The sequence below is a fragment of the Phascolarctos cinereus genome, unplaced genomic scaffold, assembly GCF_003287225.1.
Source record: "Phascolarctos cinereus isolate Bilbo 61053 unplaced genomic scaffold, phaCin_HiC Scaffold_4;HRSCAF=312, whole genome shotgun sequence".
Taxonomy (NCBI): domain Eukaryota; kingdom Metazoa; phylum Chordata; class Mammalia; order Diprotodontia; family Phascolarctidae; genus Phascolarctos; species Phascolarctos cinereus.
In genome coordinates, this window is record NW_027555847.1 from 438851180 (window position 1) to 438868214 (window position 17035).

Sequence of the window (17035 nt, forward strand, 5' to 3'; positions counted from 1 at the left end):
TTTGTTAGCTTTTTGTTTGTTTGTTTGTTTTTAGGGAGAGGGATAATTTTATCATCATCATAGTGGTCCTCATTGTTGTTATCATCATTATAATCCTCATCATTATTTCAGAAATGGATGTTCTATAAGAAAATTGATAGGTATTTATTTTAAACATAGAAAACCTGCCTGCTCCCACACATAAAACTTGCTGTATAGTCAAGGAGATTGTTAGTTAACAGTGAAAGGAAACTTGAATGTTTGGGGAAATCCTTAAAAGAGTTCTGTGAGACTTTCTCTTAGTATCTCTCCCACTCTCCTGTCTTCCCCTTCCGTTCTCTAAATCACTCAAGTCCCTTCTATATTCATTTCCTGGGTTGAACTCTGCTTTATTCTCATCTCCTCACTCATCATCTCTGCTGTCTTTTTCTATCCTCCCCTCTCAGCTGCCTCCTCCAGAACTAAGGTTTGGAACAGTGAAACTTCTATGTTGCTCTAGTTACAGAGCTGGGTACAGTGAATGGTTTGGGTAGGTCTGTATAAAAAATACTTTCCCACTCCCATCCCCAGCTCCTCTCCCTACTTCCAGATCCTCTTATTCTTCCACACCATGGAGAGGTTTACACATTGAAATGCACTTACTTTCAATATCTAAACACTAAAGAATTAACCCATTTTTGCCTCTCACTAGTGAGTCTAAACTGCAGGGTGCCAACTGGACACTAATTGCTTTCATCTGGTGGTGTTCCAGACAGCTCCTCAGAAGGAAGGAGCGCACATTCCTGGCACCAATTGGCTAATTCAATTTACTTCAACAGCATTAGGCTCTGTCAGAATATTCATGAGGAGGAGAATGAGTACCAGTGGCAGCGGCAGGCAGCAGCCACTTAGACTAGGGAAAGAGCGAGGGAGAAGTGGTCGCTGCACCCATCTTGGGAAGATCTGACCTGGACCGGTCTACATCACCATCCCCCTGCTGAGCGCCTGAAGCCAGGAGAAGGGAGTGACTGGGGCGCTGGCGGGCTTAGGGGACAATTTGGGAATTTCGACCTTACTCTTGAGGGACCTCAACTGATACTTTGGAAAAGATACAGAAGGGAGAGAGGCGGTGACACTTTTGGCAGAGTGGGAAGGTGGGGGCGGGGAGAAGTGAAGCCACTGAAAGAGAGGGAAAAGGAAAGCAAGAGACAGAGACTGAGAGGAAGAAAGAAACAGGGAAACGGACTTCCCAGAAACAGCTCTCTGTGGCCGGTGCAGTGATGTGAAGAGAGCTAGGCGCCCGGGGAGGGAGCCTCCGAGCCGCCGGGACTGAAGGTTTCCAGGGAGTCACTAGCTGGGAGAGGTAACTTCGCGGCTTCAGGGGTCTCTACTTCTCCAGGGTTCGGGGCACAGGAACGGTCTGCTAATACTGCCGCTCTGTCTGGGCTGGGGATGGAGGAGGTCGCGTCGGGGTGGAGGGAGCGAAGCTGCTCTCGTAGCCTGATACTCTGCGCTGCGGCTACAGCAACTGCCCCAAATGTCGTGAGGTGACAGGTGGGGGTACAGGGATAGATGGTTTGTGGTGACTTGGATTTTAAAGATTTTTAAAAAGTATTTAAAGCTCTTTGTGACCTGGGGGGAAGGAGACCACGATCTGCGCTCTCCCATAACTGCGGGGGGGGGGGGGAGAAGCAGAGTCAGGGTGGGCACAGGGTCGATAAGGTGTAGGTAAGGGACCTTGAGCTCCCGCCGTACTGAGAGCTGACAGAAGGGAGGCACTGGGCTCTGGTCTCAACTTTCACATGTCGCGGCAGCGTTTCCACTCTGCTCTCTTGAGGAGCAATAGGTGGCAGCTGGTAAAGCCACATTTAGGGTTGCCCTCCCTCAGAAAAGGCAGAGGAAGTGGGACTTTGGCCCTGGAAATGGGTGGAAGGTCCAAGTCAGGAAGCTCTCTCTCTTTTGGGCTGCCTGATGACTCAAGCTCCTTGAGTTTGGGGGCTGCGAATGCCACCCCCATGTCCCTTTACTGAGCTGGGCTGAACTGGATGAGGAAGGACTAGATGGGTCTGTTGTGCTCCTCCACCGCTTCCCAGTCACCTGCGGGACGTAGCCAAACTCCCCTTACCATTGTACCTTACTCCCCGCAACGAAGTCTCCCAGTTGGCGGTTGGGGCGGAGGGTGTACATGGGAAACTTTTAGGTTTACAAAAGCAAACCTGCCGTGGGTACCAAGCATGCCCAGTGCTGATTATTCCACCCATCCAGAAGCTGGAGCGTTTTCCAGGTTATCTCAAGTGCTGACAGGAGAATAAAAAGAGGAAACCTGGGAAGACGAGAAAGCATCTTGTTCAGAAGGTGAACTGAATCCAGGAAAGACCCAGAAGATCAAGGATGGGGAAATTTGGGAGAACAGAACCAAATGGGCTGTTACTTTATTTTAGCAAATAAACGCACATGCACACAATATTCTGAAGAAACCATCTATCGCCCCTCCCCATCCCCACCCCTGTCTATTTGTCCTCACGGTGCTAGTAAATCTACCACTGCCCCTGAGTATATGAGTATTCACCCAGAGTTCATGTCCATTCAACAAAGGTAAAGTTAAAACTATTATACAGATACTTTTCCAAAACTGTTTTCCCTCCCTGGCTCCTGCCATCCCTCATTATATTGCTAAATCATTTCCATCACTGATAGTTGACCCATAACATTGCTCCCTTTGATTTTATCCTTTCATCCCTCAATTCAACCTCAGAGAACTGGAATTTTTACCAAAGGGTCACTGTGACTCTTGCAGTCCAACTGGGCATGCTCACTAGGCACAGTGAGCTTTGCTTGAAAATACAGAAGGAAGCCTGTGAATTGCACCTACAGCTTCTTGTCTCTGGAATCCTCACTGCTCTTCAAGGACCCAGAATATGTGTGACAGGAATATGTTGCAAGGGGAATGGGGTCAGGATAGTGGTGGTACTGAAAGCAAAGCATTAAAGTTAAGTAAGGTGGCCAGAGCTGAGGTCAGGTTTCCCTTTCTTTTCTAGTGAGTCTATGCTGTTGTTCCAGAGAGAAAGAAAGAAAGAAAGAAAGAAAGAAAGAAAGAAAGAAAGAAAGAAAGAAAGAAAGAAAGAAAGAAAGAAAGAAAGAAAAAGAAAGAAAGAAAGAAAGAAGAAAGAAAGAAAGAGAAAGAAGAAAAGAAAGAAGAAAGGAAGGAAGGAAGAAGGAAGGAAGAAAGAAAGAAAGAAAGAAAGAAAGGAAGGAAAGGAGGAAGAAAGAAAGAAAAGAAGAGAAAAGAAAGAAAGAAAGAAAGAAAGGAAGAAAGAAAGAAAAAAGAAAGAAAGAAAAAAGAGAAAAAAAAGAAAGAGAGAAAGAAAAAGAAAGAAAGAAAGAAAGAAAGAAAGAAAGAAAGAAAGAGAAAGAGAGAGAGAAAGAAAGAAAGAAAGAGAAAGAGAGAGAGAAAGAAAGAGAGAAAGAGAGAGAGAGAGAGAAAGAGAGAGAAAAAGAGAGAAAGAGAGAGAAAGAGAGAGAGAAAGAAAGAGAGAAAGAGAGAGAGAAAGAGAGAGAAAAAGAGAGAGAGAGAAAGAGAGAGAGAAAGAAAGAAAGAGAGAGAGAAAGAAAGAAAGAAAGAAAGAAAGAAAGAAAGAAAGAAAGAAAGAGAAATACAGTGGGTAAGAAGTATTATATACTGTGAACCAGAATTGGAACACTAGGTTTTACTTTTCACTTATGTCACTGACTTTGAGAGTGACCTTTGGGGAGTAATTTTCCCTGTAAGGGTTTCAATTTTCCCCTATTTGAAAAATGCAGTCAGTAATCCCTGCCATTCTAATAGGACAATTGTGAGAAATGCTGAAATAAAATAAGATTTTTGTATCAAAAATGTTTTGAACATCCTGCAAAATGGCTTAATCCATCCTTAGCCCAGCAAGAACTTCCAGACAAGTTTGCTACACTTGGGGTTAAAAACATTCATTTTTAGTATGCATACCATGTGACAGTATAAAATTAAAATGGAAAAGGAAATTACAAACATAAAAATGACTTAGCATTCTTGACATTTTGTGCATACTTGGAGAAATATTAACTTTCATTTGGGGAGATTTTCTGGGGGATTTAATCAGTGTTTATACTACTGAAACGCCCTCTCCAGCTTTCTCCCCTGTAAAATTTTATGACCCAGTTCTTCACTGGAAAGTTGAGTGAATGTAGCAACCAATGATCACTGCAAGTATAGAAAGTGCAAGGGCTGGGGTATAGCCACATATAGAAAGGACATAGCATCCCAAGACAGCAGAAAACTCATTCTAAATGGGTTGGAGCAGTATTGTACCGTATATGCACAGGGGGCATAGAGGGGTATCATCTTCTGCTGTCACCAAACCCCCAAATCCAGAAAGAGTCATCCTAACATCTTGTGAAAAGGAGGCCACCTAAAGTTTTTGCTGGATTTTGTTTTGTTTTGTTTTGGTTTTTGTTGGGTTTTTTTTTTGTAGTCTCTGGTTATGTCAGCCTATCAAGAGTGAGCTTTGGAAAGTAATTTTCACTAAAGGCAGACATGTTATTATTTATACATGTCTGCCTTAGGTGAAATGTATCCCCTCCCCCTCTTTTTCACTCTAACAAGAACAAAACAAAACAAAAAAACTTCACACATCCTATGATTAACCTGTGAATTTTTTTTTAATACTCAAGCTTTGTGAAGATCTGCAGCTGTCTATGGGTTTGAGTAAATAGTTTTAAATAATAAAACAAGCCATTGAAAAACATGCTGAGGAAAAGTAGATATATTATGCCCTGGTGGACAAGTTATTGAACACTTTTGAGCTAGAAAATGAGGAGTTTGGCAGAGCGGAAGTGATTCCCTTGAGTTTTCTCTACAAATAAGTCAATGGTGGTATTTTTCTTTCCCTGATAGCTATGGGCAATGTTTGGTTAAGTATTTTTACAACATTGGACCTAAAATGGGTTTTGCCGGGTGTTGCTCTATGCAGTGAGGAAAAATGTAAAAAGATACGGAAGGAAGAGGCCCAGTGGATAGAACATAAATCAGTCACAATATATGGGGGGATGATGAGAATAGTTCTTTTCACCCTAAAAAATGCCCACTCTGGAAGAAAAAGAAGGCTGATTATTGGCATCCAATGCTGAAACCAAGGCAGCTGATACTGAGACGAGCCAAAGGGTGCAGTTTTTCTTAGTTTAGAAACAGCAAGACAGCCTCTGCCAAAGATCGCTGTAAACACTGAATAAAGATTTCATTGTGGGTTGGTGTGACTAGAATAATTAGACAGTTAATTGTTCATTCTGATCTGGCAATCCTATAATCACTAGTGCACAGTAAAAAAAAAAAAAAGAGAGTGAGAGAAAAATAGAAAAGTAACATTTATCACTTTTATCTTCACTTGTTTTACTCTACAAGTACTTTAGAAAAGCTCAAATGAGTCCTGGTCTGTTTTAAAAGGCAGTATCCATACAAAATGGTCACATGGAATTGAGCTATTTCTCTGCCATTTTTTCCCTCCAAGTTTCAGTCTGGATGTAGTTAAGTGAGAGCGATTCTGTTAAGGATTTTTTGGCTTCCTATTTGTTTGTTTGTTTGTTTGTTTTTGGCTCCATAACATAGAAAGTTTCAACTATAAGCAATTAATGAATTTTAGTTTTAGTTGTACTTTAGTGCCAGTTCAGCAGGAATAAAAGCAAACAATATTATTTCTAATGCTGTTTGAACACTTTTCAAAGAACTATACAAGATTTTCTTAGCAATAAAAACTTTCTTTTTGATGTTTTTTTTACTCCAAAAGAAATTGCTTGTAGCAGTGACTCTTACACATAAAATTGTAGAAATAACCTCCCCTATATCCTTACAGCTACTTTGGTGACTAAAAAAAAGTGCTTTAAGTGGTAAAAATAGCTTAGCATAGTCCCATTATCAGCAGCAAATTGTGACATTTATATTAACTAAGAGATAGCTAAGGTGCTACTGCCAAAGGTTCTTTCCTACAAGCTATGAAGAGTTAGAAGGGGACAATAGATGTTAGGAGGAATAGATAGTTTCCAAAACATGAGTACCCCAAGGCAGAGTCAGAGAGGAAAAATGAAGAATTCTACATCCACTGAATCATGACACATGTTGAATTTTGATTTGGATATCGACTTGTTGGTGCAAAGAACTCAACTTTAAACCAACAAAAATAGCACCTTTAAGAAATGAATGCTATTCTTAATGCTTCTGAGAATGTATCCTTATGATATTGGGAAAGATGAATTGACTGTCAATGTCAATACCAATAAATTGACAGTAAGGGAAGGATAAGAGAAATTTGCCATGGCCTTGATTCTTGAAGCATATTTCCTATCTTTTTATGAAAGGTGCAAAACTATCTTGCCAACGCTTCACATTCTTTCATCTGACACCCAAAGGGAATAAGCAAGAAGGCAGAAAAGTTTGTTGAAGAGTAAATGCACACATATAGCAATTGGAAAAATAATAATCTCCAAAGACTTTTGTACACACTGCTGCTTGTAATTAAAAAAAGCTAAAACATACTGCCATGCTAAATTCTAGTCATACACTGTTCTAATGGGAAAGTTAGTATGTCCTTATTTAACTGCTACTCATGTTTTACTAAATGGTCTTTCAGAACAAACTGCCACTCTTATACTCTAGTACAAGTGCTCTCTACTTAATAACATTCTTGATTGTGTATAGATTAAATCAATTTTAGAAACCTGAAAACATTAAAATGAGAGGTTTACCCAAACTTTTTAATATATAAATGGTCCAACTGACCTCAAAGTATTTTTAATAAAAAAAAAAGAGTTCAGAAAGAATTATAAAAGAAGTAAGCAGCATAGGCAGTGTAGTCACTGGGGGGAAAGAAGGGACAGCGATGTCACTGTCCAGAGAGGGCAGAATTGTTTAGGGAAAATGAAACCCAAAAGTGATAGATGGCGTTGGTTTAATTCCAAGCCCTTACTATGTGAAAAAGGAAAGGATGGTAAGATATCTCTAAGAAGAAAATCTTACCATTTATCAAGATCTTTGATGACTTTAATCAAAATCTGATTCATTTTGCAGATTCTTTGAGGGCAAAGACAAGAGTCCTCTACTTTTTGGAATGCACTAAATAGACCAGGAAAGAGTCTTAAATATTTTGTTGTAAATCAAAACTGAATCTAACTAAACTGGCAAACTCAAAAGACTTTACACTATTCTCCATACTGCATGTTGTTACTAACTACGTTCTTGGGAGATTGTTGTTCTTTCAAATGATGAAAAGCAAGAGAGATGTGGCCCTGACTGACAGTGAAAATCATTATCATTTGTATTAGAGTCTCAGGAGACAGTAAGAAATGGTTGCTTCAGTTACAAACCCTTGTTTGATTTTTTTTTTCATTGAGTTGGACTTAAATGCTAAATGTGCTGTTGTACAGAGAAGCTGTTTGAAATGCACACTGCATCTTCATAATAAAATTGCATTGTCACAGATACAATTGTTATTCATAACAAGTAATCGTAGAAACAGATTCCATTCCTTTAAGTACTGAGTCTTAGTCAAGCCAATTATGAGTAAATTACTTCATGTTCTCTGCTGTATCAACTAATTAAAGGGTAATTAATAAAATGATAATTTCATTCTATGGCAATGCCTACATCTGCTTGTCACAGAGGGGTTTGTTTGTCATGTGGTTAAATGGTCAGACCCTACAATATGTGACTACAACATTTTGTTCAGAACACCTGTCAGGACAACAGGAATTTAACCCTTAGGTTCCTTTAATATTAATTATAGTATGCTTGCTATGAGTTGTTTAATCTTCCTATTTACCTTATCCTATAACTTAAACAATCCATATTAATAACATGTTTAAAATTTGAAAAAGACTCATAAAGAACTGAAGAATAAAATGGGGAAATCATTGGCCCTTTAGGTCTTTTTTTCTTTGTTTTCAGGTTTGACCTAAGTTCCAAGGATAAGATGGCCCTTGTATATTTCCTAGTGGATGGATGGTACAAGGGGTAATGTGTTGGCATAATTGGAAGTTTCTAATCAAGAAAAAAAAACAGGATAGAATTAGCATGGAGATTCAATTATCCCTTATTCCCAGAGAGAGTTCTTTTCAGGGATTAGAGTTAAGTTGTGGTCAAAACAGCATGGAGAAATCTGAATTTCAACCTTCTTGCCCTGTAGCCAACATCTTTGATTATGACCTAAGTCTAGTTTTCAAAGCTCCAATTTCAGACTGATAAATTAAGATCCAGAAAATGATTTTAAAAGCCCTTTAAATATCTTTGTTTATGTTGTGGCACATACATATGCTTTTGTCACATGGCTTTTAGATTTTTATATTGAAATTTTATAAATATTATATAATATACATATATATATGTATGTATCCAAAATAAGTATACCTGCAGATTATATTTCATTACAATTGCATGATTCACTTTTAACACAAAAAATATATGTTTCTTCCTTTGAACTCTTTAGTGGATCATCCCTTAGAATTATTTTGTAGCTGCTGTATGTAATTTTTACCAGAGACCAAAAATAAATCACTTAGGTTCTTCTAAATTCAACAAAAACAAATGTTGTTTAATATGAATAATTATGGAAACATTATAATGAGAGCATCAAGGAGCATGTGGGAATGAATGCTCTTGTCTTTGTATGAAATTTGAACATCTTCCACGCAAACATTTTGAACAAACATTTGGAATAGTGAGAATTTTGATAATCACATAAGGTCATATACTGAATTCTGGGCTTGACAAGCACAAATAATTGCCTATTTATTTCTGTGGTATCTGTCTAATGTTTGTTATACTCATAGATCTTACTATTCCTAGTTTGTAGGAAGAGGATATACACACGTACATACATGCATACATACATATATATATATATATATATACACACACACACACACCCATCTTCATTCATGTTCAAATACAAAGGAATGTGATTCATGTTCTCTAGTTTTTTAACTTAAGTACAGCTTATTAACACCTGGATAATATTTGATGTCACTTTCCATATCATAAATCTTGTACAGTATTTGAATTTTTAATTCAGGTTTCTTTCTTTCAATGACATTAGACTAAGGAGATTGAGTACAGGTGAGTCAATAAGGTGTGATGATTTCTGCTTCAAAAATAGTCCATGATTTTTATATTCCATTGGCACATAGTGCACAGAAAAAGGAGGGGTTAGTTCCACTAAGGGATGTACCTCAACTGCACTTGGATTATTGTGTTCAATGTAGCTGCTCTATATTAAGGATGTTGATATTAAACTGGAGTGTTTTCAGAAAACAATGACAGGATAGTAAGGAATCTTAAAGCCATGTCATATGAGGAATGATTGAAAAAAGTGGAACTATATAGTCTAGAACAGAGGAGGTTTTTGGTGATATGAGGATCCCATAATAGCTGCCTTTAATTTTTGAAGGGTTGTCATGTGGCTGAGCAATTTACCTTAATCTGCATAAGATTAAGAGAATGCAAGCCAATGGATTTACCAATGGATTTACAAGAAGGTAAATTATAGCTTAATGCAATGAAATTTTAAACAATTGGAACTATCCAATTAAGCAATAGCCTTGCTTCTAAAGTAGTGACCTCCTCATCACTGGAAGTGCTCAATTACAGGATTGATGATCTCTTGTCCTGCATGAATTGGGAGGTTAGATGAGATAAACTCTAAAGTTCTCCTTTCCAAGATTCCACAATTCTATTGAATAGCTAGTAAACATTTTCTTAACAATTTATTTTAGCTCTTGTTTTAAGAAGAAAAGGAGTTATGGCTATACCTATGCTATCCATTAATAAGCAAGCCCTCTTAGGGATAGTCCTATGAATAAAGACTTCAGAACTATAAGCAAAATTTTCTAACAATAAAATGCTAATATATTAGTGCTGGTATTTTTAATGTTATTTTTTACCATCAAAAATGTCTTAATTAAAATCAGCTTTAGCATTAAGGTTACTTTCCCATCATCAAACATTATCAGAGCCCTTTAGCTGAAATTAAATATAACAAATAGTTATATTTGGAGTAATAATCATTGAGGAGTCATCACAAAATAATCTATTTGTCAGCTCATCATATCAATGGGATATTTCATAATGCTAATCAAATTACTTATAATCAAGATGATTCAAAATTATTTGCCATTAATTTATGCTTTACCCTTATATATACTTAGTAGGTTCCTTCATTGTACCACCACCTACATTATCTCATTCGGTTTTCATAGCAATGTCAGATAGGCAAGTATAGCTATTATCATCTCCATTTTCCAAGTGAGGAAATAGAAGCTTAAAAAAAATTAACTGACTGCTCCAATATCACACAAAGCATTTGTGGTAAAACCAGGAATAGAGCTCATTGCTTTTTCCAATAACTCATGCTATGCCTTGCACACAGTAGGATCTCATTGAATGAATAAATGAATGTTGCAGATACAACATTTAAAATATCTTGCAAAGGTAAAATAGATATCCTAAAAGCAGTAAAAAAGTATTTTTAAACTTTCATTACTTTTGGAAGTATATGTTACTTTAGCATATCTTTAAAAAGTTTGGATATAATACTCTTTAAAATCATTTTATGGTGAATAGTCAGAGGTTAACCACAGTTATGGCTAATAGAACATACAATAGGAAAGGATCTCAGTGGTGATGCAATCTAACTCCTCCATTTTACAATGAGGAAACTGAGGCCCAAAGAAAGGGAGTAACTTGCCAATAGTCACACAAATAGCATCAGAGTCAAGATTTGAAATGTCTACAAGAAGTTGAAAATCAAATAAGGAGAGTGTCTATCTGACCTTGATGATTTCAGATCAGCAGGTTGACATGATCTTCATCTTAGAGTTCTAAAAATAATGACTTTCAGATATAATTGCTGATGTGCTCACACTGATCTTTTAAAGGGGGAAGAGATTATAAGAGTCTTGGCTTCCTAGAAGAACACTTAAAAGTATTATTAAAGAAATGATTAGTAAAAATCTAGAAAGTGAAGAAGTAATCAAAAAGAACTAACATAACTTCATCAAGAACATATCATGGAAGACTAAATACTTCCTATTTTTTAACAAGGATTGATGGATCAAAAGAATGTAGAAAACACAGTTTATCTAGTTTTCAGAAAAGCATTTGATAAAGTCTCTCATTCTATCCTTGTAGACAAGATGGAGAAAAGTCAAATAGATGATAGTATAGGTATATAGATAGGTACCTATGAAAGTCATTGAAGAATTGACAAAAATAATAATCATTAATGAGCTGGTGTCAATTTGGATGGCTATTTCTATTACAATGCCCCCTCAAGTCTATTTTTGGTTTATGCTATTCAATATTTTTCATCAACGACTTGCAAAAAAGCATAGAGCAAGCAGTCAACCAATAAATATTTATTAAATGCCTACTACATGCCAAGCACTATGCTAAGCACAGGAGTTACAAAAAAGTGAAAAAGAAAGATAGTCCCTGCCCTCAAGGAGTTTAAAATCTAATGGAGAAAAATGACACATTAAAAGAAGCTGAAAATAGGGTTTTCTGAAGAAGAAGAACATATTAGCACAGGGCTGATGGAGAAATCCAAAAAAGTGTAGAGACAGGTGGGAGAGACAGGAGATTGCTGGCCTGGATCCCATTTTTATAAGGAGGTTTTGGAATTCATGGCTTTGCTCTCCAATTAGAGGAGCAAAAGGTACTGATAAGGTGTGATTACTAAAACTGACTGATGACAAGATTTCCCAGTAGTAGGATCTGGGGGCATAGATGGGATGCTTATCGCATTTGCAAATTTCATGAAGTTTGGATAGGCAAAAAATTGGAAGAAAGAGGTAACGATCCAAAAATTGAAGAAGAAAAAAATCCCCAACAGGATGGAATGATGGACCAAATCTAACAAAAGTGAATTTAATAGGAATAATTGTAAAGTCTTACAAGAAAATCAACAAATCTGTCCAAAAATCAACTTTAAAAGTAAAATATGAAGTGTGACTATACAAGGATTATATACAACTACTATACAACAATTCATATGAATAAGATTTGGAGAGTTTAGTGGAGCCCAAATTCAGTAAGAGTTAAATTAATATGGCAGGCTACATATCTAAAACAACATTGGAGAAGAGGAAACAAGTAATTATTAAGCACCTAGTATGTGCTAGACACTGTTAGCACTTTATATATTATCTCATTTGATCGTCACAATAACCCAATAAAGCAGGTACTATTCTTATCCCCATTTTACAGGTGAGGAAACTGAGACAAACAGAGGTTAAGTCACTTGCCTAGGATCACACAGCTAGGAAGTGTCTAAGGCAAGATACAAACTTAGATTTTTTTTTTACTTTAGGTCTAGTATTCTATTCACTATTCCACCTAGCTGACTAGCTTACATTAAGATAGGCACAAGGTCTAAAATGATATACATATATTGTTCTGTTGTGAACTGACATGGTTAGAATCCATCTAGGGTACTGTGTTCAGTTCTGGAATCCATGTTTTGAGAAGGATGTTAAAAAAACTGGCAAATGAGACAGATATTTTTGAAAGGTAATAGAAAATGGAAGAGGTTCTAGAAGATATTTTTTAAAAAAGCAAGAGTATTCCTCTTTTAAATTCTGTGCCAGTGAACTTGACTTCAATTCTTAGCAAAATCCAGGATGTATTTAATACTAATGAGATGGTTAGTGAATACGTAGAAAAGGAAGCAATAATCACAAAGGTAAGTATGATTTTATCTAGGAGAGGGTTTGCCAGAGTAAGCTTATTTCCTTTTTTTATGCACAGTACAATTTAGACTAAGAGAAAATTGTAAAAGTTTATCTTGATTTCAGTAAAGCTTTTTGTAATAAGGGCTTGAGAACTTCATGGCATCCTCAGTTTTGTAGTTCAGAGATTTGGAACTTTCACCATCTTGAATCATGCCTGGGAGTCCTTAAGGGAACACACAAAGTCTGTGGTCTGAGAGAAAGGAATGGGGACTGTAAAATTTGATCTGTAGCAACAGCAGTGGGGACAGAGTGTCCCCAACCACCACCTAGGGATTAAAAGAACTAAGCTAGAAAGAGCCTGAAAGGAGAAAGCAAAAGAAAAGCTGAACTTTGGCAGGGAATGGAGAGATTCCAGAGGGTCTTTGGGCCTCTGTGGACATCTCAGAACATAAGACTCAAACTGAAGCTAATGATTGTACCCATCTCTTCAAGAAATGAGGAAATAACCAAAGAAGTGATTTTTTATCGCTCATTCCCTGTTCCTGTGCTTTTCCAGTAACATACACTAACATACTCCAGTTTCTTCTTAAACATAAATGTTTCCCATGTCAAGATTTTTACCTCAAACATAAAGACGATTGGACATATCTAGAGATAAATAAGTATTTAAAGTAGGCTAGAGAACCAAACTTCTTTCTATATGTTAGGAATAGGTAGGAGATAGATAGATAGATAGATAGATAGATAGACAGATAGACAGATAGATATAATATACATACACATGTACACACACATATACATATATATACATACCCACACACATATTGTATATTTATTTATTTACTAAGGGTCTACAATGTGCCAGGCACTGTAAATACAACCCAAACCAGTCTTTGCCCTTAAGTACTTTCCATTCTAATGGAGCAAGGCAATGCATAAATGGGAGCTCAGAAGTAAGGGGGTTGCCCCTTATATGGCTAGGTGGCATAGTGGATAGAGCACTGGGCCTAGAATCAAATACTTCCACTCCAGCCTCAGACCCTTACTAGCTGTGTGATAATAGATAAGTCATTTAACCTCTCCCTAAATTTCAGCTGTAAAATAGGATAATAACAGTACCTATTTAATAGGGTGGCTGTGAAGATCAAATGCCATAGTATTTGTAAGGTGCCTGGTATATTGTAGGTATTTAATAACTGTTTGTTTCCTTTCTTTGCTTGTAGCTTGCAACTGCATGGTGTGGAAATGGCCTTAGATTTTCCTAATTGGAAGCTCTGTGACCATATTAACACTTTTTCCCCTATGATATAAACTTTGTAAAATAGAGAAAGATGCCACATGAACCTGAAGGCCATTATATTTCTCCAACCTTAAAAATGAGCTAGTTACTGCAAAAGGGTATGAGTGATGAAATCTCCAGAGAGAAAAATGGTAGGGAGAAGAGGTCAATGGTCAGAGAAAAGACCATACCACCACCCCCAAACTGCTCCCCACGGAGAAAATAGGGAAGACCTGGGAAAGATTCAGCTCCGCTCCTACCTAGAACGAAGGGAAAAAAATCATAAAGAATTTATTTCTGACCAATTCTGCCTGCCATAACAATATCCACTGGTGCTACACTTTGATAAAATCGCTCCTGATGTTCTTCTGGAAAAGATGGAGAGATTGGATCTGGACAATAGTAAAAGTAGATGAATTTGGAAATGGTCAAATGGTAAGATCCAAAAATAGTCACCAATAGTTTGATGTCACTTCGCGTAGAAGTCTACAGTAGATAATAGCATAGAAAACATGCTTATCAAATTTGCAGATAACATTAAGCTGGATGAAAGGATTGGGATCCAAATTTTTTTTTTTGCTAAGTTAGGACATTGGGCAGAATCTAGTCAGAAGACCTTTAATAAAGGTAGGCATAAAAATCTTGTATTACAAATAAACTTCACAAGTATGAGATGGGGGGAGCATTTCATCAGAAAAAAAAGATCAAGGCAGTGTAGTAGACTTCAGGCTCACTATGAGTAGCCTGTGATATAGTAACCAAGAAAGAAAATGTAACCTGGGGCAATATCCAGACCCAGTTCAATGTACTGGACTATGGAGGTGACCAACTTATCCTGGTCTTATTGTTCTCCTCCAAACCAAAACATGTGTGCAATAGTTCTAAGCACTAGGTTCTTTGAAAGAATACTGACATAACTAGAAAGTTCCCAGAAGAGTGGAACCATAAAGAGGAAGTGCTTTGAGTTCATGACGTACAGAGATCCAATGAAGGAGCTGAGGGTGTCTAGCTTAGAAAAAAAAAAAACCTGGGGAGAAACATGTCTTCAAGTACTTGAGGGGCTGTCATGTAGAATAATGGTGTCAAACTCAAACAGAAATGAGGACCACTAATATGTACATAAGGTTGCTTCCATTCAGCTGCATATTGACTTACTTTTTAAATGTAACATTATCTATGTTTTATTATATTTTTATTTATTTTGTTAAATAGTTCCTAATTATATTTTAATATTATTCCTGAGTACTCAGGAGTGTTATGGCTCTTACGGGTCATGTGTTCAACATCTCTGATGTTAAATAAGGATTAGACTTGTTTTGCTTGACTCCAGAGGGTAGAATGAGGAGCAAGGAGTGATGAATGAAAGTTTCTCATGGCTAGATTTAATTAGAAAACAAACAGATCTCTAATAGCATTTATGATTAAAGCCTATGAAATAGGGCATCTGGCAATTTCTTGATTTTCAGATTATCTTCCCAAAACTAAAATGCTTAAAAAAACCACACTATCAAAAACTGGATTTTTGATAGTTTGCAAGACTAATACTGTATCCACCCTTGTTAACATTGACTTAGTTGAGAACTTCCATTTTTCAAAATTAAACTTGGTGATTTTGAAAATCCACAGGTTACCATTACTTTTCTTGAAATGTTATGAATTTCTGGGACATGAGAGCTGCTCATTTAAGTGTAAATACCTAAATACCCTTCAAAGGTGTTTTTGTTGATTTGCTATTTTGGTTTAGACATGTGGTATAGCACTTTCTAGTAGAACAAATAGTGGTAAATATATTGCCAAGTGATCAAAACGTGTTTTTCGATAATTTCCCATGCCTTTATCTCCAGCACATAGCATAGCACCTTGTGCAGAGTAGGAGCTTAATAAATTCGTATTAGATTAGATAAGAACAAAAGGTGTTCTGTAGCTTGTAGAATTAGAACCTAGGCCTCTGGTCTGCAAAAGACTGGGGAGAAAATAATGTAATTGTTTTTGTTTTCTATGGATGGTTGCAAGAAGTTTCTTATGGTCACACTTGTTTAGAAAATAGACATGCCTCTCATTAACAGTTGTTACTGAGGGCTACAGAATAGTACATCAAGTGGTTACCTTGCTTTTCAGATTATCTTTGTAAGATAAACTTGACATCAAAACACTGTCAAAAACAGAGTACCGGAAATGGTTTTGTCAGAAAACACTGAAGACAGCCTCTTTGCTAACACTTAGTTGAGAAACACTTCATATCTACAAATTAAATCTAATGACTTTGATCAGCTATAGGTAATGGTGCTTTGCTCCCACTGTTTAAGCATCTAAGCCTAAAAGGGCTTTTAGTAGCTACTGTATCCCTTGTATTTCCATGCATATTTCGTACTTTGCTGAAGTCCATAGTGTTTAGCATTCTTGGGAACCATCAGGATTAGAGCTGGAAGAGGTCAAGCCACTTATCATCTGACTTAAAACAGCATCTTAGGCAGCTCACTGCGGGGTAGTTGTTTTGCCAAAAGGCAGGAGGCATTGCAAAGATCCATGCTTGCAGAGCTGAAAGTCTGCTTCCTCAGCTGTCAATGATTGGTGTCTTCTGCTCTTAATGAAGTAGTTGTGTGCCTCATGTTCGAAGTGAGTCCAGGCACATGTCGAAAATAACTGGCTTGCTGAGCTTCTTACCATAACATTTACTCATCAGGGCACCATTTCACGATGTCAAATTGTTACTTGAAGAACGTTTATATAACTTTGTGAAGTGGAATCGAGATTAGAACACAAATGTTTTATTCACAGGTTTTCCTTTAGATTTTTACTTTATTTCTTAGGGGCAAACTTCATTTTTTTCCCTTAAAGTGCCCTTGAAGTGATAATTACTCCCCACTGTGAACCAAGCTAGCCTTTTAGTGGAGATGTCCCAGAGTAAATGCCTCTATCAAGCTAAGATACACGAAAGAAGGTGTGGAAAGTAATGAAGGTAAGCTTTAAATGGTGAAGAATCTCCCCAGGATGTCAGTGATGGCAATTTTTTTTTAAAGGATGTGGGACACGAGAGTCTAGAAAATGTTGCAGTAACAAAAAGAGTTCCAC

General features: G+C 37.1%; 1 protein-coding gene across 1 annotated transcript in view; it reads left to right on the forward strand.

Moving 5' to 3' along the window:
• Nucleotides 1–767: 767 nt before the first annotated feature.
• CDH20 (cadherin 20) overlaps nucleotides 768–17035 on the forward strand; it is a 292275-nt gene continuing 276007 nt past the window's right edge. The window contains exon 1 of the mRNA XM_020995787.2: nucleotides 768–1321. The gene's annotated coding sequence lies outside the window, so the exon portion shown is untranslated. The remainder of the gene's footprint in view (nucleotides 1322–17035) is intronic.